This window comes from Taeniopygia guttata, chromosome 3 (genome assembly GCF_048771995.1).
Source record: "Taeniopygia guttata chromosome 3, bTaeGut7.mat, whole genome shotgun sequence".
Classification (NCBI taxonomy): Eukaryota; Metazoa; Chordata; class Aves; order Passeriformes; family Estrildidae; genus Taeniopygia; species Taeniopygia guttata.
Window position 1 is genome coordinate 91720641 of NC_133027.1, and position 26140 is coordinate 91746780.

A 26140-nucleotide genomic window follows, 5' to 3' on the forward strand; every position below is an offset into this window, starting at 1 on the left:
TCCTCAGCATGGCAGCACAGCCAGGCCTGACCCACAGCAGCCCCTGCCACACCAGGACCAGGCTTCACAGCCATGCAGGTGGTCAAGTGTTATCACTCTCCAGTGTTTGGTACTTGCATGAAAAGTGGAGATTGAGCAGTAAACTGACATCTCAGATTCAGCTTCACATTATGCATATACCTCATGTGAGAACAAGGCTCACTAACTACTCAAGAGAAGCCCAGAATTGTGCATATTTTAGAAAGAGGCAGGTCAAAGAACATTCCTTAAAACACCAAGGGCAAGAATTCGATGGAGAGAAGTAGACTTTTCTTCATATCAGCACTGGTTTCTCAAAATATTTTGAACATTTGTAAGTTAAGGAAGAAAAAACAACACACCACATTCAGAAGCTAGGGTGTTCTGGACAGATTTGTTTCCCTCACTTGTAATTTTCAGCAAGTTTATCCATTAAAAAATATATAAACTATCTGCAAAACACTAGTAAGGGAAACTGAAATAGCTCTCAGGAAGTTAGCAGGGCAGTTTTTATTCCCATTTTAGAGATGCATGAAGACATTGACCCATAAATCCTGAGAGGAAGTATTCCAATTAGACCAAAGTTGCATTAGACTCCTTTTTGCCTTAAAAAAGGCTGAGGAACACTGCCAGGAGCAATTTTAAACCTACTGCAATGTATATGGAATCTGAACACCTTAATCTACATTTTTGTCTGGTCTATCATAAAACTCAGTCCTGTTGTATAGAAAAGACCTGGCCTTCTTTGAGTCATCTGAATTATTCCAGATGCACATCCGTGGGACAAAGCTGGCATCACAGCCCAGAGGAACACTTGCCACTTCCCCTGGCTCCCTGTCTGATGTAGTGCCCTTTTGGGCAGAGATTAAACAGACATCTCAGGATTTCCCCAGAGCCAGAAATGAGTCTCCAAAAAGATCAGCAAGCTTCTGCCTTCCCTTTACCTACAAACAGAAATCTCCTCTCCAGGCAATAGCCCCCTTGGCTTTCCAGGCTCTCCTTGGAGAGGTAAATTGCAGAGGCAACACCAAGTCCCACGGGGCAGCTGAACAGTAAACAACATGTGAAGATGGAAATATTTACATCGTTAACAGGGAGGAAGAAGCAACAGGAAGAGAAGCAGAGACAGATTCAACCCCACTTTCAACAGGGAAAGAGCAGCATGTTCTGTGAAAAAATGACTGTGCTAGGCAGTGCTCATAGAGGGGCTGATGCTTTTGTAGCTGAGCCCAAAATACCAATTTTCAAGGTGGAAGTGACTTTTTCCAGAATGGAACAGCTGTTCAATATCCAGGCTAGAAGCAAAACCCAGTCCCTGTCCTGCTAAAGCTTGGTCTCTTCCTCATTTCTGCACAGCAAATAACAGGAGAATTTGCCAAGGTGAGAGAACATTTTCTTGCTCAGCATAGTGAAAATTGTAGCAAAAGGTGTTACCCAGAAGTCCAAACTGAAATCCTACAACAACAATTTTATGAGGGACAGTAACACTCATGGGCTCTTGTAAGGAAGAGGAAGCCCACTTGTCTGACATGTTAATTATCTATATTGTGTAAAAGCTAAGGGTGAGCTGTACAGTCCTAGGATCTGTGAACCCTGCACCTCAAACCAAACCAAAGACAAAGTGTTGCTCCTGTCTGTAAAAGTCCCCTGCTACAGAGTCTCCTAACCCTGGAAGTCCTGGAGTCCGCAGCTCTCTCAGAGAAGGCCTTGACCTCATTTGAAGCATTTCACTGAAAGCAGCAGATAATGGCCCTGATAAAACCAGGTCTTGGGGGCAAAAGAATCCCTGGGACTGCCCCTACATTACAAAAAAAAAAAAAAAAAAAAAAAAAAAAAAAAAAAAAAGACAAACCAAAATTTTATGCTTGACTGGACTGCACCTCTCTTTTTTTGTCTGACTGAGGATGATCTAAAGTCCTGTTGTGTGGCAGGCATCTCACAGAAAAAGACTTAGTGAATGAGGAAGCCTTTACTTTTTTCTTAATCACTCCTATGGGTGCCCAAGGTTACTGCAAATTATTGCATCAACACTGAATCACTCCCTCCTTGGCACATTTAAGTACAATTCATCCCCTTCACAATTTCTTTTCATCCCATTGAACTAAAAAAAAAAAAAATGTATAAAAGGGAGAAGAAAAAGCCCAACATGCTTACTTTTAGCATCCCAAGTCACCTAGTCTCAACATCAATTTTAGCTACATAACCAGACAACAGGACAAGTTGTTACATCAGAAATCTGGGAAAGGAAAAGGGAAGAAGCAGGTGAAGCAAGCCCAGGAGAATCCAAAAGGAAAATATTTTTAAAGCTCCCCTGAATTAGTGACACTTACCTGCTTGTTCCTTTTTGTGCCTCTGGGTTCCTCTGAAATAAAAAAGAGCAATTATGAAGTGACCCACTTTCCTTCTGTTTAGAGTGAGGACGAAACAGGGGGAAGGGAAAGAAGGGGAAGAGAGGGAGAGTTACAGAAGGATAATATCAAAGGGTAGAGAAGGAAAATAACCCCAAATTTTTACAGCAGGTAGGAGGGCAAATTGTGATGACCCAGTTTAAAGGAAGAGCAGGAACTAGACCTACTAACAGTCAACACCTTCCCACACACTCTAAGGAGAGGAAACAGCAAGGGAGAGAAAAAAACTTGGTGCTTATATCTCTTCTTCAAACTACAAATTCATTCCTCCGGGTTAAAGTTGGTAGAAGGGAAGTTTCCTGTTAAATAAGCCCCTCTCTCTCACCAACCCTTTTACCTGTGTAAGGGAGGGGTGGAGCCACAGCCACCTCCCGGTTGGGACCGGCAAATCAAGGCAAGATGCAAACAATTAAGCTCAAAACAGCTCAGGCTGTGCATTAGCTGAGGCTGCCTCACAGGTGAGTGTGGGAGACACATCAGGATGCTAGGGGAATGGTCAGTGTTTCTCCTTGTCTAGGAGCCAAGAGGTGGCACAACACGTGCTAGAGCCAGAGGAAGTCACCATGCTGGCACAGACTGGCATGGCAGCTCTAGCCTTCATTCTGCTGTGGGCCAGCATCTTCAGGAGATGCTCATGCGCTGTGGCTTTCGCCATTTGCTGGGACAGCTTGTGGCCCTGAACCAACACATTTGTGGGGGACCCTCAGAGCTGTCTATCCTATGGACAGAAACCAGTATCTGAGGGGAGAAGGGGCCTTCTGTCTTGCTGTACATTTTTGTCTTTTGCTTCAAGATTAGTGAGGTTTCTATTTCCCTTCTTAAATCCCATTTACCTCATTCAGTATAATCAGGCACAAGTGGAATGAAGTTAGTACTCGTGCACCACTTCACAGCATTCAAAAAGTGATTCAATAGATACTGTAACAAACACATGTATTAGGCAGTTGACAATTATAACCATAAAGGAAGGACCAGCCATACCCTCATTTCCAGGTGGATTATTAAAAATCACAATTCAGCTTGTTGAACTCATCACAGCTCCACTGGTTTCAAAGCCTGCACACAAAGAGAATTGCACTTCTGAGTTCCAAAAGTCCCAGTTTTAAATAACCTGTGTTTCCTCTAAACAAACAATAGCCCACTTAAAGCATAACCTCGTTAAAAACTGTGGATTAAACCAGGGCTTTAATTTGCACTCACTTAAAGATTGAAAGAGTATATGGCTGAAATCATATGGGGAAGTGCAAGTAAATGACATTGTGTTCTAATATATTGGTGTGTGCCACTGTGTTTTTGTGCTCACAGAAAGGTTAGGCCAAAGGAACACCACACAGCAGTTCACATATCTCAGCTAAGCCTGTGTCCTGCTTTGTCTGACCTCTGTCCTTCCTTAATTCAGCTTTCTGGCAGGTTTTTGAAGTGGTTCCCAAATTCAGTACGTGCACAGGAGGAGAATTAAAATCCAATGATAGTTTATTTCACTAAATGGGGATTGTTTTAAATTAAAAATTGGAGTTTAATCCTTACCTGCTGTCTATGTCATAGGAACATAGAGAAAGCTGTTTCTATATCTTCTTTCCTCTGTATAATAATGGTCAAATGACTGTAGTCCCCCTTCCTTTGTGTCCAATACTTTTGTGACTTTCTTTGGCAGAGCTTTCTTCTCATGAAGCTGAACTGGGCCTACAATTCCCATTGGGAAGGTTTCTAGAGGCCTCAGACCAGTCCTACCTCCATAGCAGATGATAATCCTCAGAAATGTGGCTATGTTGTGACTACCTCTCATTTGCATAGGGGATAATAGATGCTGAAGTCTGGCATTGCAGGAGATGACACAGTTATAGCACAGCTGTGAGAAGGGCCCAGCCAAGGCAGGGGGAGCTGGGGGCAGCAGTGGAACCCAGACTCACCAAATACTTAAGTCCTGGTTGCTCTTTAAGCAACTAATCAGGAAACACCTTTGAGGACCTGGCTCTGCACATATAAAAGAGTGATCAGGAAGTCGGTGGGGACTCATCTCCAAAGGTTTATGTCGCAATTGTATTTTAAATCTCTATATTTTTTGACATAAACCTCAGAGAAATCTTGGTTTGGCCTAAACTGGAGTACCTGATCACAGATAGGTCCTTAAAAAAGCCCACAGCCTAACTATATCTAGAGATCCTGAACATGCAGGGAAAAATTAGGCCCAGCCATTCCCTCAAATTTAATCAGAAGCAGCCTGGGGCAGATAAATGCAAGTACTGTTGATGGTCAAAATTCAGAGTTACATAAAGAGCAGTGAATGACAGAAGTAATTAGGAGTTCTGCATAAAGGGCTCCATACTTAGACTGTCATCGCACAGCCCATATCAGACTGGGGCATGCCTCAGCACCTCAGCCTGGGAACAGGCAGAAATCTGAGAGGCTGGGAAATGTTCAGTGCCCAAGCAGGTACATTTTTACTCTCTTATTTGCTTTATACTTAGTTCAATTTCTTTCCCACCACATACTTGAGGCCAGGATGAGCAGCATTTGGATAAACAAGATATTTCCCTCTCTGCTGAAAAAAAGAAAAAAAAAAAGAAACTGTCTGAGGAAGGTGGAGAGACTAAAGGCAGTCTTTGTGTTATAACTGACTCTAAGAGAGTGCAGGAAATAACATCCAGGATCTGGAGGCACTTTGAGCATTTTGGTGTTCCCCTCACTTGGCTGCCTAACAGCCCAGCTTTGCAGCACACAGGAGTGAGAGTTGTAACTGGAGGGGATGCTGTGAGCAGCCAGGAAGCTCCCATTGCCCACAGATCTCAAACCATGGACAAAGCAGGTGTCGTTCCTTCCACCCTTAACCTGCTGCAGCTGTGCCTATTCTGCCCTTCTCTGGCTCCTGGCCGGTGATGTGGGAGCACACATCCTGCTGCTGTCATGCAGGAGAGCATGTTCCTGCCTTATTATTCATGGGCTGTGCCCACAGGTACTGCTTGTTAAGCCTGCTGAATATTTGTCTGAATAAATTAGAAGGAGCTGAATCATTCTTAGACCAAATTCCGGTTTTCTCTCCCGTCCTACTTCATTTTAGGTTTCTCTTCTCACATATCCCCTGTACACAGTATGAAACAAGTGTTCAAATAGTACTAGATAGAGTCAATAAAATCCCCATGTGCTTTTTCTTTTTTTTTTTTTTAATTATCCTTAAAAGATGCTAAAGAATCAGTTAAAATTGCTTAGTAGCACTTATTGCGACAGAAATTCCGGCGCTGCGGTGCAAAAGCCTGCCCCCCTCTGCATCTCCCAGGATAGAGGCAGCCACATTCCTGAACAGCACAGGGTCCATCCCTTCCATCGCTCATTTTCAGAATGAAAGGTAGTTATTCCTACTAAGCTTATTGGGCAACGTTTGTGATCTATTTAATGATTCTGCCCTTTGTTGTTTTATTAAACTATGTGATTTCTGCTGCAGCAGAGCTGAAAAATGAATCTTAATTTTTTTTTTTTTCATGAGATATCCCAGTTTTCTCACTGGAAAACTACCTCTTATCCTCCTCCCACTCCTTCTCTGCTGTCTCTTCCTTTTACCATTCCTTACATCTCTTTCCCCAAGTTATGCTGCATTTTATTTTGCCTTCACTGCATTTTCCTCCCTGACTTTTGATGCAAAGAGCTAAATTCATCCCTGCTGGTATCCAATGGACTGAAATTTTTCTCCGAGCCGTTATTGGGCTGAATCCAAACCCAGCCAGCATTTTGCAGGGCTGGTGGCTTAGCCAAAACAACAGTTTATAATCTCTCTTTTCCTTCCCTTACCTACCGTTAATATGAATTATTAATAAGTGCTAGTATTGCTGTCTCGAAAATCATACTTGTTTCTGAAGCACCCATCAACCGAGCTGTCTGACTGAGAATTCCTTTTTAATTTTCCCTGCGTGCTAGGAAGTTGCACATGGGCAGCTTGGATTCCAGCGCAGGGCTCGCTTTGGGATTCCTCTTGCCATCCGCAGTGCACACCTCACCCGAGTGCAGGGCACAGTTAACCCCTGCGGGAGCCAGCCTGCAAAGGTTTCTTTTCCCAAACTGCCGTTTATGACGCTAAATGCATTTCCCAATCAGGCTGCTGCTCCAGATCCCTCACCTGGAGGGGGATGTCTGCACAGTGTTAATCTCAGGCTGTGTTTACAGCCCGGGAACATGACAGGTTCTCTCCTTCCCTGCGGTTTCCATGTGCACAACTCATTAGATACTCTAATGCAGCAGGAAGCCCATCTCGACTGAGAATTCCTTCTCGTATATTTAGCAAACTTTTGACTGCTTCCTTTCAAAAGAGACTGAAGGACATATTTTCGTAGGAAGAGGGTGAGACTCACAAAGCACGATCTACAGTCACGTTTTTCTGTGGGGAACTACTGAGCAGGGGAGGAGGAATCACCCGCAATTCTCTCTCCTTCTCCCCCGCACCTCCCTCCCCTCCCCTCCCCGTCCCTCCCCCACGCCCATACAACCATAACACGAGATGAACGCGCTCCAAAATACAGCTGCAAAGTCTTCCTTCTCTTCTGTCTTCTTCTTGGCAAAAGTGGGGGGCAAGAAGAGAGGATGAGGATGGAATTATCCTAACGTGGAACTGATATTTTGACTCTGCCATCCACAGACTGTTCAGAAAAGCCTTCACGCACGGTGTCAGAGTTAAACCCAGGCAGGGCTCGCTCACTGCTCACAGGAGAGGCTCAGGTAGGGAACAGGGAGGCATCGCTGCTCATCTCCTGGTCTGACTGGTTCAATAAATGAAAGCCAAAGCTTGTGGGGTGAAAGGGAAAGAATGAGTGAGGTTATGAAAAAGAGCATCACACTTTGACTGCAATCCCCAACCTTCATTAAGATCCCCATTAAGAGATAAATTTTACAAACATACACTGTTTCATATGAAATGGAAGGATTTCCTCCCCATTAGAAATCACGCTGGAGACAGCTCCATTTGCTCCAAATTAGGTACACTGAGAATTAATATTTTAATTAATGATAAATAAGCCAGGCACTTTTCCTCTAACAGAGTCACTGTTTCCTTCCTCAGCAGCAGTGGGATGTGCTCACTGTGCTGTGTGTGTGTTCATATACTTGTCCAGGCTTTGTTTTTGATTTCTCTCTCTCATTTTTGAACCTGTCCCTCAAATGATCAGTTACAACACATGTCCTTAACCATGGATTTCCTCGTGTTTGGCTGCCCAATCTTGGGAGAGGGGAGGGAGGAGAGGGAGAATAAACAGAATAACACACGCAGACCCCTGGCAGGATGTTCTGAGAAATAAAAAGAGGGGAGAGAAGGAAGAATTCACACATAAAAATAGAAGCCCACGTAGATTGGCCATATATGGAGTACCGGGGACTTCAGAGGGATACCCTCTTCGGACCACCCCTTTGGCGGAGGAAATCGCTGCTGCGGGAGGGCCCCTGCCCCCCTGCCCGGGCGGTTCGCCCGCAGCCACCCCCAGCCCGCCGCCCCTACTCTGGCCCCGGGGAGGCGGCGGCGGGGCGGCTGCGGGAGGCGGCGGGGCCGGCTGCGGGAGCGGTGCGGCGGCGATGACTCAAACCCGCCCGGCCCGCTCTGCCCCCTCCCGCTCCCCCCGCCGGGGAGGGCTATTAAAAGCTGCTGACGTAGGAGCGGACGGCCATCTTTGATGAGGGCACGGCTCCCGATCCATTGAAGAAGGAGAGCCGCGGAGGTCAGCAGCCTCCTGTCCTTGCCTCCCATCCAGCTGCGGCACCGACCTACCGACCCCGCCGCGCCGCACTCCGCCAGCCCAGGTAAAGGTGGGACACCACCGCGGGCACCGGCTCAGCAGGGGGAGGGGCGGTATTGACGATAATGAAATAGAGAAAAGGAATATATTTAAAGTGGGACCTGCTCGGCTTTTTATCTCCAGCCTCTGGGGTTGCTGCGGGGACAGAGAAAGGCAGGGAGAACGGGGTGATTTCGCCGCCAGCCTGAAGCCAGGGGAGGCAGCCGGGCTGTGCCTCTCGGCCGCGCGGGCGGCAGGAGGCCGGAGGAGAAGGCAATGTCGGAGAAGGGGAACGGGCGCCATTCCCAGCTCCGAGCGGGGAGAAGGGTGTGCGGGCGCTCTGCGCTGCTGGGCCGGCCCGGGCTGTGCCGCCCGGGGCACTGCAGCGCCCGCAGCGCGCCGGGCTGCGACGGAGCATCAGCACCGCGGACAGCGCGGGGCCCGAGCGGCGCGGGGAGGGGACGTGCGTCTCTCTGTGTCTGTCCGTGTGTCTGTCTGTGTCTGTCCGTGTGTCTCTGTCTGTCTGTGTGTCCGTATGCGTGTGCTCAGCACCGCGGACAGCGCCGGGCCCGAGCGAGAAGGAGCGGGGACGTGTGTGTATCTGTCTGTCTGTCCGTGTGTGTGCTCAGCACCGCGGACAGCGCGGGGCCCCGCGCCGGGACCGGGGAGTGCGAGCTGTCCGTGTCTATGCCTCTGTCTGTGCGTGTGTCAGTGTGTCTGTGTACGTTCAGCACCGCGGCAGCGGAGGCGGCCGTGCTGCAGCGCCCTGCGGCTCCGCGCCCCCCGCCCCGGGGCTGCCCCCCCGGACACGGGACTGGGAAGAGATTCCCGACTGGCGAGCGGCGGTGCTCCCTCATTCCAGGACAGAACCGCGGGCAAGCGCAGTTGTGGTTCTGTAGCTCAGAGTGAGAAGAGGGAGAAATAAAATTTAAAAAACAAAACCCAACCAAACAACAACAGCAAAAGGCAGATAACATCAGTTCCTACAATTAATCGGCGTTTGGCACTCCGGCCCCTCTCCCTGGAGAGGTGTTTGTGCAGGGAAGGCGGGGGTTACATAACGCCCAGCCCGCGGGGTCCCCCCGGGGCCGGGCCCTGCCCGCAGGGACCACCGGCACCCCCCGGGGTTCCCCGCAGCCGCGTTCCGTGGCCCGGCGCCGCTGTCCGCGGGCGCCTCGGGCGCTGCGTGCCGCGGGCTCCGGCGCCTCTGCGCCGTGACACGGGGGACATCAGCCCGCGCCGCCCCCCCGCCGGGCCCCGCGCTGCGGAGCGGTGCGGAGCCGCCGCCTTATGTAACGCGGGCTGCCCCGTCACGGCTCCTGGCCCCAGCTCCCCGGCGCCGGCGGTGTTCCCTCCGCCCGTCCTTTCCGCTTCCCGGCGCCCCAGCCGCCCAAACGCCTCGGTGCGGTCCCAAGTTGGTAACTTCGCTGCCTTTTTTTTTTTTATTTTTTTTTTCTGCGGGGCGAATAAACAAGGGGAGAAAGGGGGATTGGGCTGCGTGTCCAGACACTGATCTGCGTAGCTGCGTCAAACCAGAGCCGCGGGATCTGCCAGATTACGTGCTTGGCTTGAAAAATTGCTGCTGGTTTCGTTCCCAGCTGAAAAGCAGAGATGGGGGGGAAATGGGGGGCTGGTCTGCGGCGCTGCCCGGGGGTGGCAGAGCAGTCCCTTAAACCAGATCCGTTTGCTTCCAGCCCCGGCCACAGCATCTGCAAGGACATGCCTGTCCCACGCCCCCACCTCGTCCTGGCTCTGGGCATGGAGCAGTTCCCCCACTGATCAGCACGAGGATGGTGTGGGGCAGCCGCCCCTTCAGGTGGCAAGGGGAGGGATGGAGCCATCTGGGAAATGTGTGCTCCGGTGGGAATGGCTTGGGGAAGACACTCTCTCCTAGGCCCCCAGGCACCTGCACATCCCTGCAAAGAAGCCAGTCTAGGAAGAAGCAGCAGTGGTTTTCCATTGCTTCTGCATCGCGCAGAATGGGTCAGCCAGGAGGTGACTGCTGAAGAGTTTGGCTCCTAGGATGGGTGCCAAAAAGATAACAGAGGTGACCAAACCAAAGATGCAAGCAGGCCTGATTGGCAAAAGCAAAAGCTTGAGGCTGCCTCTAAAGTCAAGAGGTGTTGCAGAAACTCAGCATGTTGCAAAACCAAATGCAGCTAGATAGAAACCTCAAATAAATACAGCTTAACTTTTTTTCCACATCTAACTAGAAAATGAGAGTGGCATTTCCGAGAGCTCTCGGGACCAGGCTGTGTGTCCATTGAACTCATGGGGGCGGTGAAAGAAAGAACAGCAGAATCCAGCCAGCATGAACCCTTAAAATACATCTAATGAGATGCAGCTCCACTTCCCAGATTTATTGCACTGGAGGTGGGAGATGCTTTTCAGGTCAAGGAAAGCTTTTCATTTTTCTTCCTATTCTTTAGGTATGGCAACAAATGGCAAGATTAAAGTGCTAAGGCAAATAAAGCATGGTCTCTGCCTAGTGCTTGCACTGCTTTAACTGCACGAGGTAACGAAACAAAACACTTTTCCTGTCAGTGGGAACAACTTCAGCGATTTGTATGTCTATGTGTCACACAGCTACAGCTGCTGCATTTGTAGCAACCCTCAGGGAAAAATGGAAAGTATATGGCATGGTGTAGGGCTCAGTTTGCTAATGATTTCTTCTCTCAGGAACTAAGAGCAGAAACTGTTTTCCCTTTACCTTGGCTTGTTGTCACACCATTACTCTTTCATTTTTTCCCTCCAAATCTGTCATAACGTTTTATAACATAAGGAAGGCTCTTTCATCTATACACATTTATACCCCCACACACGCTCATTTCAGAGATTTTCAGGGTTCCAGGCTGGGTAAAACCACAACAGATGCAGACTGACTTTGCAGCATTCATTGGGCAGAGTGCATTTTTCTGTCTGTGGAGTTTCATGCCCCGCTGCCAATGTAGCCACCTTTGGGCTGGACCAGTGCCAGGCAATCTGTAACAACAGACTTGTTCAAGCATTTCAGAGCTTTAAAGTCTAAGGCAGACAAGAATAATGTGTTGCTGGAGAGCTGCTGCAGGATGCACTTCTCAGGCAAATTGTGATTACCTCTAGGAAGCTGGACTTTGGAGCAAGCATAGGGCTCGTCTGTCTACTCCTGGGAATGCTGGATATAGTTTGTCAAGGCTGTAAGTTGTCAAGGAATAGTTTAGCTAGCTTATTATTTTTGAGCCTCCAATGGTGTGGTTTTCCTTAGTTTCAATAAACTCTGGCTTTCTTGCCTACTGACCTTGCAGATTCAGCTAGCTGCATTGTATTGCAACAAGCACATTCTCCAAAACACACAAGTTATATTCCTAGTTTTTGTCTGTCACCCCTATGTTACTCCCTCCACAAATATTTAGGCACACACAAACTCCCACCAGCAAAATCTGCCTCTTATCTGATCATGATTTTCAATATGCTGTCCCATATCCCACTCAATTTTCTAGGACTTTCCACCAAGCACAAAGACAAGTCAACTGCATAGATTCAAAATTTTTCTTTCCTGCTTTGTGATAGCCCCAAGGCTGACATTGCAAGACCCAAAAGTGGATCTGAGTGGCCTTGAGGAAGTGTTTGAACCACTTGCCCTGCTATTTTAGGAGGAAATTTAGCTTTGCTCTCTTACATCTTTCATCGTATTCACTTGCTGTTTCCTCATCACCTCATGCTTATCTACAATCCTGTTTTAATTCCTGCTAAAGATCACCAGGATGAAAGAAACACATCAGGGACATTAGGATCCTGATGCGAAGAGTGATGAGTGTCACTTTCTGATTTTGATTATTCCAGCAGGTCCAATCCAAAGTCAGAGTCGGAATCAAGGAAGATACTTCCCTGTACATAATTTTGTGGGACTTGTAAAAGAATATTTAGCAGTTTAGGTTTTTCAAAGGGAAACAAATTTTGTGTACGTATTGCCTCTGAAATACACTGGTGCGCTGTGATTCTAAAGAGAATGTAATATTGCATTATAGCTTTTTCCTTTTTTTTCTTATATTTTCTTTTTTATTTTCTTTTTTTTTCTTTTTTTTTTTTTTTTAATAATAAGAGATGGTATCCTATCTCACTTATTGGAGAAAGTGGAATTCTACTACAGGCATAGGGAAGAGAAGAGGGAAACACTAAGTAATTAATCATGGCTGCTCCTGGCCTTTTAGAGCTGAATGTTAGTGCTGACCAATCTGTGCTTTGTCTGGCTGTTTAGGAGACTTTTTTTTTTTTTCCTTTAGAGTTAACAGTGCTCTGTTTCACGTTTTGAATGGGATTTAACTTATTATTCAGCACCATTGTCAATTGGTGTGAAGTGGCATAACCGAGTGCTGTGGTACTCTACAGGCTGATAATCTTTCAAGCTGGGATTCCTCATTGGTGTTTTAAACCAGAAATTGGTCTATTTGCTGAAGGAGCAGCTCTTCTAGGAAAAAAACTCATTTCAGATGTGCCCTCCCAAAGCCCATCCCTATTTTTAGGGCCTGGTCTCATTGTAGCAGACCCTCACGGCCAGGCTGCCTCAGAAATGCTGACAGGGAGCAGTGATGAAGCAGCAAAGGAGGAATCCTGGCTGTTATGCCTCTGTTTCAGGTTGGGTTCTGCTGCACTCTGCTGGTACATAACACCAGCAGAACTTGAATATGGTGCAAAACCCAGGACGCAGTTGAATTTTTCCTAAAGGCACAGTTGTGTGCAGAAAAAGTAAAAAATTCCTAGCTGTAGCCATTCGCTTTTCTTTCAAGCTGGGGAGTAGGGTGAAGTTTTCCTACATTCCACTAAGTGGACAGGAAAATTATGCTTCTTCCCTCAAGTTTTTAAAAGGCAATATTCTTAATGGCTGAAACATTGTATTCGTAGAGTTGAAAGATGAAAGAACAGAGGGAAAGCCAAGTCTCACTGTACAAGTGTCCAAAATTAAACAAGAGGAACTGTTTGTATATGTTTTCACTGTAATTATAGTTTTCCTTGTGTTTTTGATATGACCAAGTTTTTGTGCCAGCATTTACTGGTAAAATCTATGAGCAAAATGAGGATTATCCTAGACTATGGCAGTGCTAACAACTAAAATTTGTATCCTAGACAATACAAAAGGATGCCTCATGTAAGTGATTTGTGAAATTAATGCAAGATTTTCTATTTCTTCCTCAAAACCTACAAATTATCAGGGAGTTGTACATCCAAGGCACTGCAGAGTCCTTGGTAGGGCATGCTTGTAATTCTGCATTGATCTCTTCCATCTCCCACATTTTCTCAGTAGCATTCCCTTGCTAAAAATCTGAACAGATTCCATTGCTAAAAATCCCGGCAAATCTCCAAAGAATTTCCCTGTCACGTCTGTCAAAGAGACTAGAAGTTTAGATTGAAAACTAAAGCTCTGATCACTTCACAGATTGGTGTTCGTCATGCTGTATTTATTTATTATACTTAGTCTCCACCCAAATGAGAGGAATTCTGTTCCTGAATTGCAGCACAGTCATGGAAGAAGTAGTCATTCTATCTTTTCTTTTGTATAAAACAGTTATTTGGAAGATGTGCCAACCTCTCCTTTGGTTCCTTTTCCCAGTCCTGGAAATTATAGTTCCCAGTGGAACTGTACAGATGCCAGTTCCTTGATCTGTCTTACAGAGGTAAATATATTTCCTCCAGCTACTCTAAAAAAATTCACAAAACAAAAGTATACTTCTTCAAAAAAGCTCAACTGTCAAAATAGTGTTACCATTCACTGATTCTTTTTTTAAACAGGAACAGAAGTCTCCCATGCATATTTAAGAATTTTTTTAAAGAAAAGGTACTAAAATTAGCTTCACTATGCTTTAGATGCAAATTAAAATTTTCTTTCTCCTCCCTGTGCTAGTATTTTTTGTTCAGTCTGTTCCCATTCACATCCTTAGGCTCCTCACCATTCACCTCACAGGGATTTAGCCAATTGCTAAAATCCCTCGCATTGCTGCAGGCATCAGGGAGCTGCTGCTTGGTCCAGCCCAGTGCTGCTGCTGCTGCTGCCTGCAGCCTTTGCGCCCTGGGCACACACCTGGGCACACACCTGGGCACACACCTGGGCACACACCTGGGCACACACCTCTGCAGGCTCAGGGCTGCCTGTGCCCTGCAGCGCTGGCCCCCCAGCGACTGCCATGGTGAGGGAGAAATTGCTGTTCCCTGTTTGTTCGGCACAGACAGCTCACAGGGATTGCTCGCTCCTGCAGAAAGCGACAGGAAGGCGCTGGCAATTAAATGAACTGGAGATGTTCGGTTACATCTGAACTTCAGCTGTTTTGGGTTGAGGATTAAAACACCAGGACTGCATGTGGAATATCTGGATTCAGGTGCAAGTATCACACATTAAATAAATGTAACCTTTGCCAAGTGTTTCAGTTGCCATCGTCCATAAAAGAAAAAGCTGAGATTAAAACAACTTTCAGTTTACATCTCACAGCTTCAGCTGTAGCACAAGTACCCCTTACCTTTGAAAATATATTTTTATGAATATTAGGGTATAGCAGTTTCAGCTTTCTGGGGGTGGTGACCTAAACTCAAAATGCAACATTCTCCCAACAAAGGTGGTTGTCATTTACCTAGAATTTGACAGTGTTACCCATGATTGTTCCCTTCAAGTTAGTAAAAGGCTTGGCTGGAAGAATCCATATAAATCCAGTTTATTGCTATTGCATTCATGATAGCAATGGAAGGACACACTCTCAGACCAGAAGTGAATGAAACATTCATGCATTTGCTCGTGCATTACACAAGACCAGCACTTTGCCAGAGCTCTGTGTTCCTCCAGAGCTGCACTGCGCTGCAGGGGAGAGGGGGACTGAGCCCTCTCCCTTCAGCAGCACCCATTCCAAACACGACAGCTGAACATACAGCCCAGCTATGTTCTGTGAATAATGGAGTATTTCAGCCAAACATTTGCTTTTCCAGAGAGTGTTCACCTAAGTGACACTCAAGGATGTGAAAAGCCCTCAAGAAAAAAAACAAGGTATGCAAACCTAATTAAACTGAAATTCACTGCCGACTTCCAACAAGCAGTTCTCCCCAGGGAAGCGTTTGTTTTATTTGCTCAGCTGTATGGAGGCAGGTAGTGGTTGCAGAGCTTACTGAAGGATTTCCTGCAGCTTTTCTGCCATTAAAATCCTGTTCTTGGGCTACGGAATTTGCAATTCCTGAAAATGTAGGTCTTTTATTATACCAATGGCAGAGGCAAGAGGCAGAAAGGCCAAGAGCAGCAGAGGTGTTTAAGATGGCTCTGGACGAGTGCAGGAAGGGATTATGTGGCGTGGCTGGTGGTGGTCACAAGAGACTGGACTTGATAAGGCAGCGAGTCTCCTCAAGTCTGATGTTCCTAAGAGGTTTGCTTATTTAACAGAAGGGAGGAGGGGAAAGAACGCCTGGATGGTTCTTTGCTGTCGGTTTAGTTCATTTTAGAGATGAGCACGTCAAGAGACAGTGGAAAAACCCCTTGAGGCACCAGGAATGCACTAAGTATAATTGAAAATGCTCTAGACCGCCTTTGCAATGCAACAGTAGGGCCATCTGCAGGCTTTAGATTCTCAATATTATCAAGGCATTTTTAAATCATTTTGTTGTCTTGTTCCCTTTTTCTTAATTAACTGTTTTAAATAGTACAAAATAGGCTGCTCCTGAAGCAACTTGCAAGCTCTGAGGATCATTTGCTAAGCCTAGTAAACAAGAACAGGTGTGTACTTCTAACAGTCTGACAAATAAGAACACAAGAGAGCTGCCTATGTCACACAAAAGGTCCCCAATTTCCAGATTAATGCCCAGGACACTTAAGGTTACAGTATTAAGCAGGCTGATAGAGGGTAGCATGTGACAGAAGAACTGAGAGGCATGTCTCATCCTCTGGAGGCCTCAATAGCTGTGCTGCCTGTTTATTTTTGTTGGAGTTTGGGATCTCCTTCCAGTCCTACCTCAAGTTCCGCAGTCTCAGCTCTCTGCTCTCATCATGTTCCCCAAATGCCTTCCAGGAAACCACCCTCTCAAGAGAAGGGGATGCAGAGAAAGACCCTTTTTAGCCCCACGTAGAACAGGGGGCTTCATATGGACAGACAAGGCTGTATAGGCAATGAGCCACCCAGATCACAGAGGAACAACAGGGAAAGAGTAGTAAGACAGGAACACAGTGCAGGTGGAGACGAAGAGCTCACTCTCTCTCAGCTATAAGGACCCCAGTGCTTCCCTCTCCTTTGACTGGGTTGTTGAGTAAGAGGCCAGAAGAAGTTACCCATCAGTGAACTGAACCCCCTATAAAACAGGACATCCCACAGGTTGCAGGGCTTCTCTGTCTTAACTGCTTCTCTAGCAGTATAATATTCCAGCTTTGCTTTCAAAAATTGCCTGCAGTGAAGAATGTGACAATATACGTTTTTTAATTTAACAGTGAAATCCAATAAATTCTTTATTGGGGATGCATTTATCTGCAAAGTTATTAAACTGCTATTTAGATTGATGAGCAGCTCTGCTTCTGCCATACTGTGATTTTCCTGTGGTTACCCCAATTCCTTTATGAAGTAACACTTGCTTTTCTCTTTATAGTTCATATTCTTAAGAGCTCCATTCTTTCCCAGTAGGATCCCATATTTCTGTCCTTTCCTTGCCTGCAGAAAGCCTTTACTTGCACCTAGAACTTTATGCACAAAACTTTTAAAAGAATTCCCAGGCTGGCAGGTGAAGAGATAAGACAGTGATCCAAAAGCCAGGACAGACTCCATGATAGAGGAAAGTAGATGTTCAAGCACAGAATGTGAGACTCCAAAACCATGTAAAGATTTCAATTTCAATACGGTTTTTTTTTTTTGTTTTTTTTTTTTTGTATTCTGTTTTTGTGGTGACATTTCCAAGAAATGTGTTGTACACTCAGCTGTTCTCCAGACAGAGTTCTTCCATTCATGCCTGCAGTCAGAATCTATTTCTCAAAACAATCATCTTCCTGCAGCAGGGAAGTCAGAGACCGTTCAAAATTTAACCAGGCTCTCCAGCATTGTCAAACCCAGTAGGCCAGTTCCTGAGCTTAGAAGAGTTGCTTTATCTTAACCAGAATATGATCCACTATACCAATAAGGATGAAGAAGAGGACAAGAGGACAAAAAAGCAGAATGAATAACTAGGGGAATGAAAAAAAAAAAAAAAAAAAACACAACAAAGCACAGACCCAAATAAAATAAAATAAAATAAAATAATAAAAAAAAAAAAGGCCAGTAGACTCAAATAAGAGAAAGGACAAGGTGGGCTTTTTGTTTAGTTCTATTTCTTGCTGTTCTTTTCCTACAAGCACACAATTAACAATTACCTAGAGTTAAAAAGTAAAAATCAATCCTCAAGTATTTGATAGAGTAATTTTAAAGGTGTCCTGAAGTGTTACATTATAAAACACTCTCACTCCCCTTAGCAGCCACAACCTTTTGTTCCATCTTTGCATTTCACAATGCAGAGGGGTGCAGAGGTGCATCCTTACACATAATCCCAGTTTTATAGGCACATACAGACACCAGGATGGCAGGATTTGTGAGCAGTGTCCCCTGTAGTTGGTGTCTCAGAGACAAATAGCAGAGCAAGAGGAAAATGGCTGCTACCCACTCACTGTGGTGCTGGAGATGTGCACTTGCTCTGCAGCACTTACACTGAAAATAAAAGCAAACCAGTGTTTGTGATATCACAAGACAGAGCCCAGACATTTTCCTTTTGCTAGAAAGCCTAAAAAAGGTCCTCTTTTCAAGTGTGTTAGAAATAGAAGCCTGTTTCAGAAGAGACATGAAATTATCAGTGCAAATTAATAGCACCAGATGGGGGGCTAAATTGCTGCCTCACAGCTGAAGACATGCGAGGGAATGGAAGTGGTAGACTCTAAAGAGGGGATCATCAGAAGCTAAGAGATCCCACTGTGAGGTGGGATTTGTGAACGTCCTGCCTGTGCTTTTAAGCAGTTGCTCAGATGAGTGGTTTTATGGGCCAGAGCGAGGGGGAGAAGGGAACTAAGTCATGGCCATTTTGGAAATCATGTCTCAGGGTGAGGATTGCACTGCTTTGCCCAGGACAAGCTGTCCAGCAGGACGAGCTGCAATGGAGTATCGTGGAGCTTGGTCTCCTGAGCTGGCACACGGGAGACAGGGAGCTCATCAGAGCAATCAGAGAAACATGGCTGTGCACTGGCATTGTGTGGCAAGGTTTTGGGAGGGATATGAGGGGCAAATTCTGTGAGAAGCTGCCAGAAACTTCCCCTAGGTTCAGTGGAGACAGTGCCAGCTGGCTCCAAGATGGACCTGCCGCTGGGCAAGGCTGAGCCTGAGAGTGATGGTGGCAGCTCCTCTGGGATAACAGATTTAAGAAGGGGGGAAAAACCTGCAACTGCAGCCAGAGAGAGGAGTGAGAAAATGTAGGAGGAACAGCTCTGCAGACACCAAGGCCAGTGAAGGAGTAGGAGGAGATGCTCCAAGTGCTGGAACAGAGATTCCCCCACAGCCTATGGTGCAGACTGTGGTGAGCCAGCTGTGCCCCTGCAACCCATGGAGGTCCACAGGGGAGCAGAGATCCACCTGCAGCCCATGGAGGAGACCCATGCTAGAGCAGGGGGATGCCCTTATATGTTGTGACCTCATGGGAAGCTCGCACGGAGCAGGCTCCTGGTAGGACCTGTGGATCCAGGGAGAGAGGATCCCAGGCTGGAGCAGATTTTCTGGGAGGACTTGTGATCCTGTGGGGAACTCATGCTGGAGCAGCCTGTTCCTGAAGGACTGCACCCTGGGGAAGGGGACCACAGGAAGAACTGCGGCCCATGGGAAGGACCCAGATGCAGAATTTAATGGATGACTGTCTCCCATGGGAGGAACCCCATGCTGGAGCATGGGAAGAGTGTGAGGATTCTCCCCCTGAGGAGGAAGGAGCAGCAGAGTCAATGTGTGATGAACTGACTGCAGTCCCCATTCCTTGCTGGAGGGAGAAGGTAGAGAATTGGGAGTAAAGTTGAACCGAGGAAGGAGGGAAAGATGGGAGGGGAAGGTGTTCTAAGATTTGGGTTTATTTCTCACTGTCCTACTCCAACTTGATTGGTAATAAATTCAATAACTTTTCCTGAGTTGGGTTTGTTTTGCCTATGAGAGAAATTGCTGTGTCACCTCCCTGTCCTTATCTTGACCCACAAGCATTTTGTTGTATTTTCTCTTCCCTGTCCGTTGAGCTGTGGCTTTGGTGGGCACTTGGTATAAGCAGGGCTGACCCATCACAGGCTGTTGAGCTGGGACAGTACTAACTGGGTTGGCTTCCAGAGCAACAGGGAGCTTTGTCAGGAATACTCCAGGTTTAAGGGGGTTGCTACTGAAAGAATGGCAGTTCTTACATTAAGAGAGCAGCTCTTAACATAGGCACTTCTCAAAACATTTCAGTGGAAGAGGAAGATCTGTTTGCCCATAATTAAACCCTTTTTAACTCTCTGGACACAGTAACAAAGGAGTCTGTTCAAAAGGAAACTTCGAGTTCAAACACTTCAATAATGCACAGTTGCATTATGCAGAGGACAAGCCATGGAGCTGCTCCTCCTTTCAACTGGAAGGGCAGTGTGCAACTGGAGCACACAGTGCACAACAGAGGCTCAGGAAGCCTTGAACACCGTTCTTTACATGCTCAAGGAAACAGGGCTGCAGCTGTGCTCTTGTGCTACACAGAAATCAAGAGCACCACCCCTCCCTGAATCTCAGAGCTAGCAGTGACTTAATTCTGACTGAGACTCCGCAGAAAGTTACATAGACACAAACACACTGTGGTTTGTACAAGGCAGGGATGTATTGTATTCCATCAAACCCTGAATCAGTTGAGCATAAGAGCTATTTTGCTATGAGTCACCACCTGTCTACAGCAGAATGTGGTCAGGTCCTCTCTCTAGCACTGCAGAGCAGAACTGACTCACCTCTGCTGGATCTGTTCTTTAAGTCCAACACAGAGGCAGGGCTGAGAAAAGTGGTTCATCAGCACCTCAGTAATCACGTGGCTCAGATATGCTCACGGTATGACGCACTTGAAGAAATCAGAGAGCAATTTGCAGCAAACTAATTATATAGTGAAATCCCCATCATTTTCTGTGTTCTGGGAATGCTCACCACGAATTTTGATTTCCTTGGCTTCCTCTTCATCTGAAATGATTTGATGAGTCTTTTTTCAGAGAAAAAAAAAATCTCTGGATTTTCAGACAGCTCACTGCACACATTCGAGGCTCTACCTGTACTGCATACCTTCCATATTGTCCCAAGAGCTTCCTGCTCTCCTGCTGAGTGTGCTAGGGCTGCAGATGTGGGAAGGTGTGCAAACAGTGAAAAGCTTGTGTTTCAAATCCAGAATTTGCTCTCTCTGAATATTCCTAATTAAGTATTTTAAAAAAATTTATTCTGGCAAGCATTTTTCCCTGTAACTTTAGCCACAAAAGTTTTGACGGAAATCTTGACAGAGCATGTAGAATAACTTTGTTTTGAGGCTATTAAAATGCAGAATTGCAGCTGGATGCATGCTGGTCCCATTTCCCCAGCTGAGCTATCACATTCACCTCCGCAGAAATAGCAACTGTCACAGCAACAGTCACAAGAGATGCAGCCCTCAGAGAATCATACCGAGCAAAGAAAAGTATCTAGGACAGTGATTTAGCTTGTCTGGATTAAAATGTTCCTCATAGATGCTTTAGTGTTGTTGAAAGTCATCCTAAAGGAAGATGACAGGCTGTTCAGGCCTGCCATGAGTAACAGAGAGGAACAAATAGTTATTGCAGGAAGACATTAAGTATTATACATGGAAAATTCTGAGCAAGTTCCTGGGAATGCTAGAACAAGAACATCCAACCTGAATTTCAGAAAATCCCTTTCTGTGCTACCATATGTTGGAATATGGGGAAAAGCCTTGAAACTGGCTTTGAACCAGTGAGGTATAAAAAGGTTTTGTTCTAGGTGACAGCCTCATTTTCACAAATTCATGGTCACTCTATGGGAGATGGGATGCAGAAAACAAGATTCAGGGGATCGAAAAAAGTGTCCATCTCAGGACAGGAGTGGATTATTCTGAGTTGAGATAGAGACATGTGATTGTTTGAAAAATTTTAACAGAACTGCCAAGACCTGTCTCACTTCAAAGGAAGACGAATGCCTGTGGACTTGTGAGGGTCAGCAACAATCTGGATTCTTTGGGCAAATGATGCATACTGCAGGACTGCCAGACACAGATGGACTAAAGGGAAATGTCCAGATGTAACTGCAGATGTCATAGGAAATTAAGCCACTCACTTGTGCTTGTGATTCAAGAAGTTCCATTTCTAGGTCAGATGAGAGCTTAGTTGGCCATTACTGCAAACATCTCCGACTTTTCTTGAAGTTTTCTGCCTAGAACCCATAAAAAAGCAAAGGACAAGTGCCATTTTCATGGGAAGCACATTGTAAAGCCATGTGAAGAATTAACTTCATGAAGGTTAATAATGAACTAAGGAAGTCGGTTGTTAAAGGATGAGGTTCTTTAGTAAAAAAGAGATACATTGACAAAAGGAGCTGCAAATATTTTTTGTCACTGTGAAAGCCAATATTGCCACTTTTGCATATGTAAAAATGTAAATATTTGTTCTGGTAAACACAAATACTATTGTTTGTGATCAATTAGGTTTTTCACTAAACTGCCATTAAAGTTTATTCATCTACTGTGTTGTAGTGTCCCATTGAATGATGTCCTGGTCTAGTTGTGAAATATGGGCCACTGAGAGATTAATTGTTTGTTTTATAAATCAGACTAGCAAAGAATATGGAAATACTGTTTAATCAATGCTGTTGAAATGAATTTGTTTCAGAATTCAACCACTTCACTCTGGATAAATGCCTCCATTACTGCTTAAACTAATTAGTATTTCTCACATGAGGACGTTTCAATTATATGGTAAAATATTAAAGCTGAAAATGCAAAATATGGGGGGAAATTTAATATTTTGGATTAGAAATGTTATGCCTTTTGTACCTATTCCAATTCCTGAGTGAACAGTCCTTTCCTCCACAAGTAACACAACCTATTGACTCTGTTTTAGTAGCTGGCTAAGTGTGTGTGCAGAATGTGTGACATGGTAGTCAGATCCCCAGGCAGTGAAAACAGATCTTTGATTTTTGGAGGAAAGAAAAGGAATAATTTCTGTCCAAGCTTTGAAAAAGATGACAGTAATTTTTAGAAATAAATACAGTTGGTTTTTTTTCATTTTTTGCAAAGCTTCCATTTGCGTAAGAAATGAAGAATTTTAATCTTCTTAGTAAGTGTTTTGATCGTTGATTAGTTTATAAAATCAGTATATTGCATATTTCCAACAAAATGGGGAACTTTTTACTGTTTCTTTGCTTACTTGTGTCAGTCTCTCTGTCTGGCAGGAGCCTCGTTCAGCTCCTGCCAAAGAGTCTCTGCTGATGAATGACATTTGTTCTATTGTTTAGTCCCAAACCCCCTAACACACTTACTCTGATTATAGACTTTGGAGCCAAGAAATACTGACACACAATTGGAACTGGGGAGAGAAGGGGACAAAGTTTTTTTGTTTGTGCTTTGAAGATGCTAAAAAAGCCTTCCCAGCCTCATAACTTTGCCAACAGAAATGTAACGGAAGTGGGAAATGTTTACATCTCATGATGATGAAGCAGATTAAGAGCAGTCTGGGTTTCTCATGGCCCAGACACTTCACAGAATTCACAGAATTACTGGGATGGAAGAGACCTTAAAGATCATTGAGTCCAACCCATGCCCTAACACCTTAACCATGGCAGAGTGCCACATCCAATCCTTTTTTTATTATTTTTTTTTTTCCTGGAGATGTTGCATCAGATATCTGGGATAATATGGAAGCTGTGGCTGGCAGCCTGTGATGGAGGTTCCTGTCTCTCCTGGAAATAACATTGAACAAAATACACGGCCTTGAAATTTATATTGTTTGGAATAGCAAGTGCTGTGCCATGGGTCAGAAAGAAGGATCTCTTTTAAATCAACAAATGTCTGGAGAAATAATATTTTAACAGTTGTCCTACTGAATTCTGTATTTTCACCACAGCATACACTTGTGATGAATCCCTTGTGGTACTCTCTGGGCACTTTCTCAAATCTCAGGCTCTACAAAATCACCTTCCAGAGCAGCTGGAAAAGCTGAACACAATTCTCCTTTCCCTGGCTTTGCCCACACTCTGTGCCTCTTCTGCTTGTGGGCCTTGGAGAGTGTTAAAGGAAAACAAGCTGATAGGAGCTGTCATTCCTTAGTGACCTTGGGTGGGGCCACCAAGGGCCTGAGGCTACCTGTTGTCCTGGGAAGATGGCTAAGGCACCTGCTGGGAGGTGACTTTGGGGATACATGGAAGGCTCATAGTCTGTACTTGCCTTCTGTCTAACTTGATTTGGTCATGTTTAGGGGCTGCCCTGACCCTGGGGGTGGATGGCCACTGAGGGGCAGAGGACAGGTGTCCATTCTCATTCCTGGGTCTGTGTGAGCAGTTGCTGATGCCATGAACCTGTGGTGCTCTGCCCACAGACCTTCAGTGTGTGACTCCCTCTTCTCCTCAGTGATTATGGCCTTCATGTCCAGAGGAGCAGGCAAGGGAAGGGGAAAGTGCACCTACCAACTCATCATTTCTCTCCTTAAATGAGGATAAGCACCACACACTGGTTTTGGGTTTTTGAATTTGGTAACTTTTGGGGCAGGGACCCATAAGTGTTCTGTTGACAATTTCAGGGGCCAGACTTGATATATCTTCTACTCGATATTGTCTTGACAGGCACATGGCTGACTGCTAACCACAGAGTTAATCAGCAGTGTAAGAAAGAAACCTTCTCAGCAGCCCAAACATGGCACATGCCTTACCTAGTCAGGCTTCGCTGCCTCCATGACATTAATTTGCTCCTGACCTAACGCTCCCAGCTCTGCATTTCAACGTGTTTCTTAATTCTAGGAACAAGCTTTCAGATGAATTTTATTGTTGCACTGAGACACAATGAGGTGAAGATATGTGTGCTCTATTCCATTTTCTATATCTATTCCATAAAACGTTGCATTTGTGCCGCCTGTATTATTTGTGAGCTTGTATTAGTGCTTAGCTTAAGGCCTATTGAAATGTCCTGGAAATAAAATAGCCTCTTAAGCTTTGGGGTAGAGTTAAAAATTCTTGTTCATTTTTCAAGTCAGAGGAGGTTGAAGCAGAAAGGCTTGCCAAAGAACTAGGATCCCTGTGTCATGAGAAGTTTCACTAACCTGGTTCAGACACATAAAACTACTGGGAGAAATTTCCCAGTGGATGATCACTCCTGACATTCATCAACTTCTAACAGGATTCATGGGTTGGTCTATTGTTTTCCATCTCAGGGAACTTAACATATTCCTCAGAAAAAAATGGCACAGGTTATTACAGAAACAGGTGCCTGGACTGAGTGGACTCATTTTGGGTTGTAGAATAGGAAGTGCCATGTTTCAGTAGAAGACAAATGTCTTCTACTTGATATTGACCAGCAGGGGAAAGCTCTGCTTTCAGAGAACGATTCTTAAATATGAATAAATATTGATTTTTCATTACAAATAAATATCTGCAATCAGACAAGTTAGTCAATATGAGCTACTTTGAAATCATCTTTATGAGTTAAACTTTGCTAGCCCTGGGTACATAAGGTAGATTCCATTGCTTTAGTACAAGAGAGATTAATGCCCCCTAGAAAATCTGTGCAGGAGTTTTCTTTGTCGCCTTTGCCTTATGAGGAGAAGCACTTTTATAGTTCATTAAAGAGAGTGACCTGTTCCAGGCTCTTAGGGCAAGTCCTCAGAAAAGACAGATTTTAAATCCTTCCCTCAATGAACTCAGCACTAGTTTAGCTCACCCAGCCCAAGGCACTTCCCTGCTTTTCAGTGGTGAAGAAAAAGAGGCATTCAAAGCCCTCTATCACCAGCTGGTGGGTTTTTTTTGTTTGTTTTAGTTTTTTTTTCTTAAATACAGAATTAATCTAAAATAAATTTCCCATTAATTTGCCACTTTCAGCTACAGCTACAGTTATTTACATATGCCAGGACAAAGTTTTAAATCAGGATCTGTATTTTGGGGTTCCTGAAATTCAAATGGGAGCTAAATTTCCTTCCCAGACTGCCAGTAGCTGTCTGCTGGGCACTGATGATGGTTTGTGTTCATCCAGGGCCTGTCTGAAGTTTCAGACAGTGATTACCCTTAACGTCTAATGAAACCTGGGGAATAAATTAGTCTTTTTTGTGACTCTGCTATCCTGAATTACTTAACCTGGATTCAAGGCAGCCTCACAGGGAGGAATGGGGAATGCAGGGAAAAGGGACAGAAACAGGTATCTGTCATCTTGTCGTGGTGCATTCCTTCGCCTGGGTTTGCACAAACGCAGGGCAGAACATGAAGCCTCCCCAAAACCTGCCCTTCTCCCTCGTCCCGAGGCTGCCAAGGCTGACCCCTCTCCTCGCCCGGCACCCCGGGGGGAGCCTGGGACCCTGCAGCAGCTGCCGGCAAATGCCCGAGGCAGAGGCCGCAGCGCTTCCACAGCACAATGGCCAATGCAGCTCCCGCTCCCTGCTCGCTGCTGCCCGATTTAGCAGCAGCGCAGCAAAGCTCCTCCCCAGCAGCCTCACGGCAGCCTCGCAGGGAGCACTCGAGCAGGACCCACCGCAGACACTGCAGTGCCCTCTGCTTTGCAGGAGCCGCGGTGTTGCAAGGAGGTGACACCCTGGGAAAGAAGGATTCTGGTTACGAGAGGTGGGAGAGGGGGAAAGGCATCCCACTGCTGCGGGAGCAGAGGGATCCAATGAGGATGGGCAGGGGCTGCAGAAAACATCGGGGCTCACAGCATCCCTCTGAGGAGGGGAGCGCTCCTTTCTCTCTGGCAGCCACCCAGGCCCAAAGTGTAAAAAACCCACAGACCGGATTATTTTTCTTT

General features: G+C 45.6%; 1 protein-coding gene across 2 annotated transcripts in view; it reads left to right on the forward strand.

Moving 5' to 3' along the window:
- The first annotated feature begins 7805 nt into the window (after positions 1 to 7805).
- Positions 7806 to 26140, forward strand: part of SNAP25 (synaptosome associated protein 25) — a 61724-nt gene continuing 43389 nt past the window's right edge. Inside the window, exon 1 of one of the 2 annotated variants that reach the window (XM_002199070.7) lies at positions 7806 to 8201. The gene's annotated coding sequence lies outside the window, so the exon portion shown is untranslated. The remainder of the gene's footprint in view (positions 8202 to 26140) is intronic. The other variant, XM_002199062.6, reaches the window with a different exon arrangement.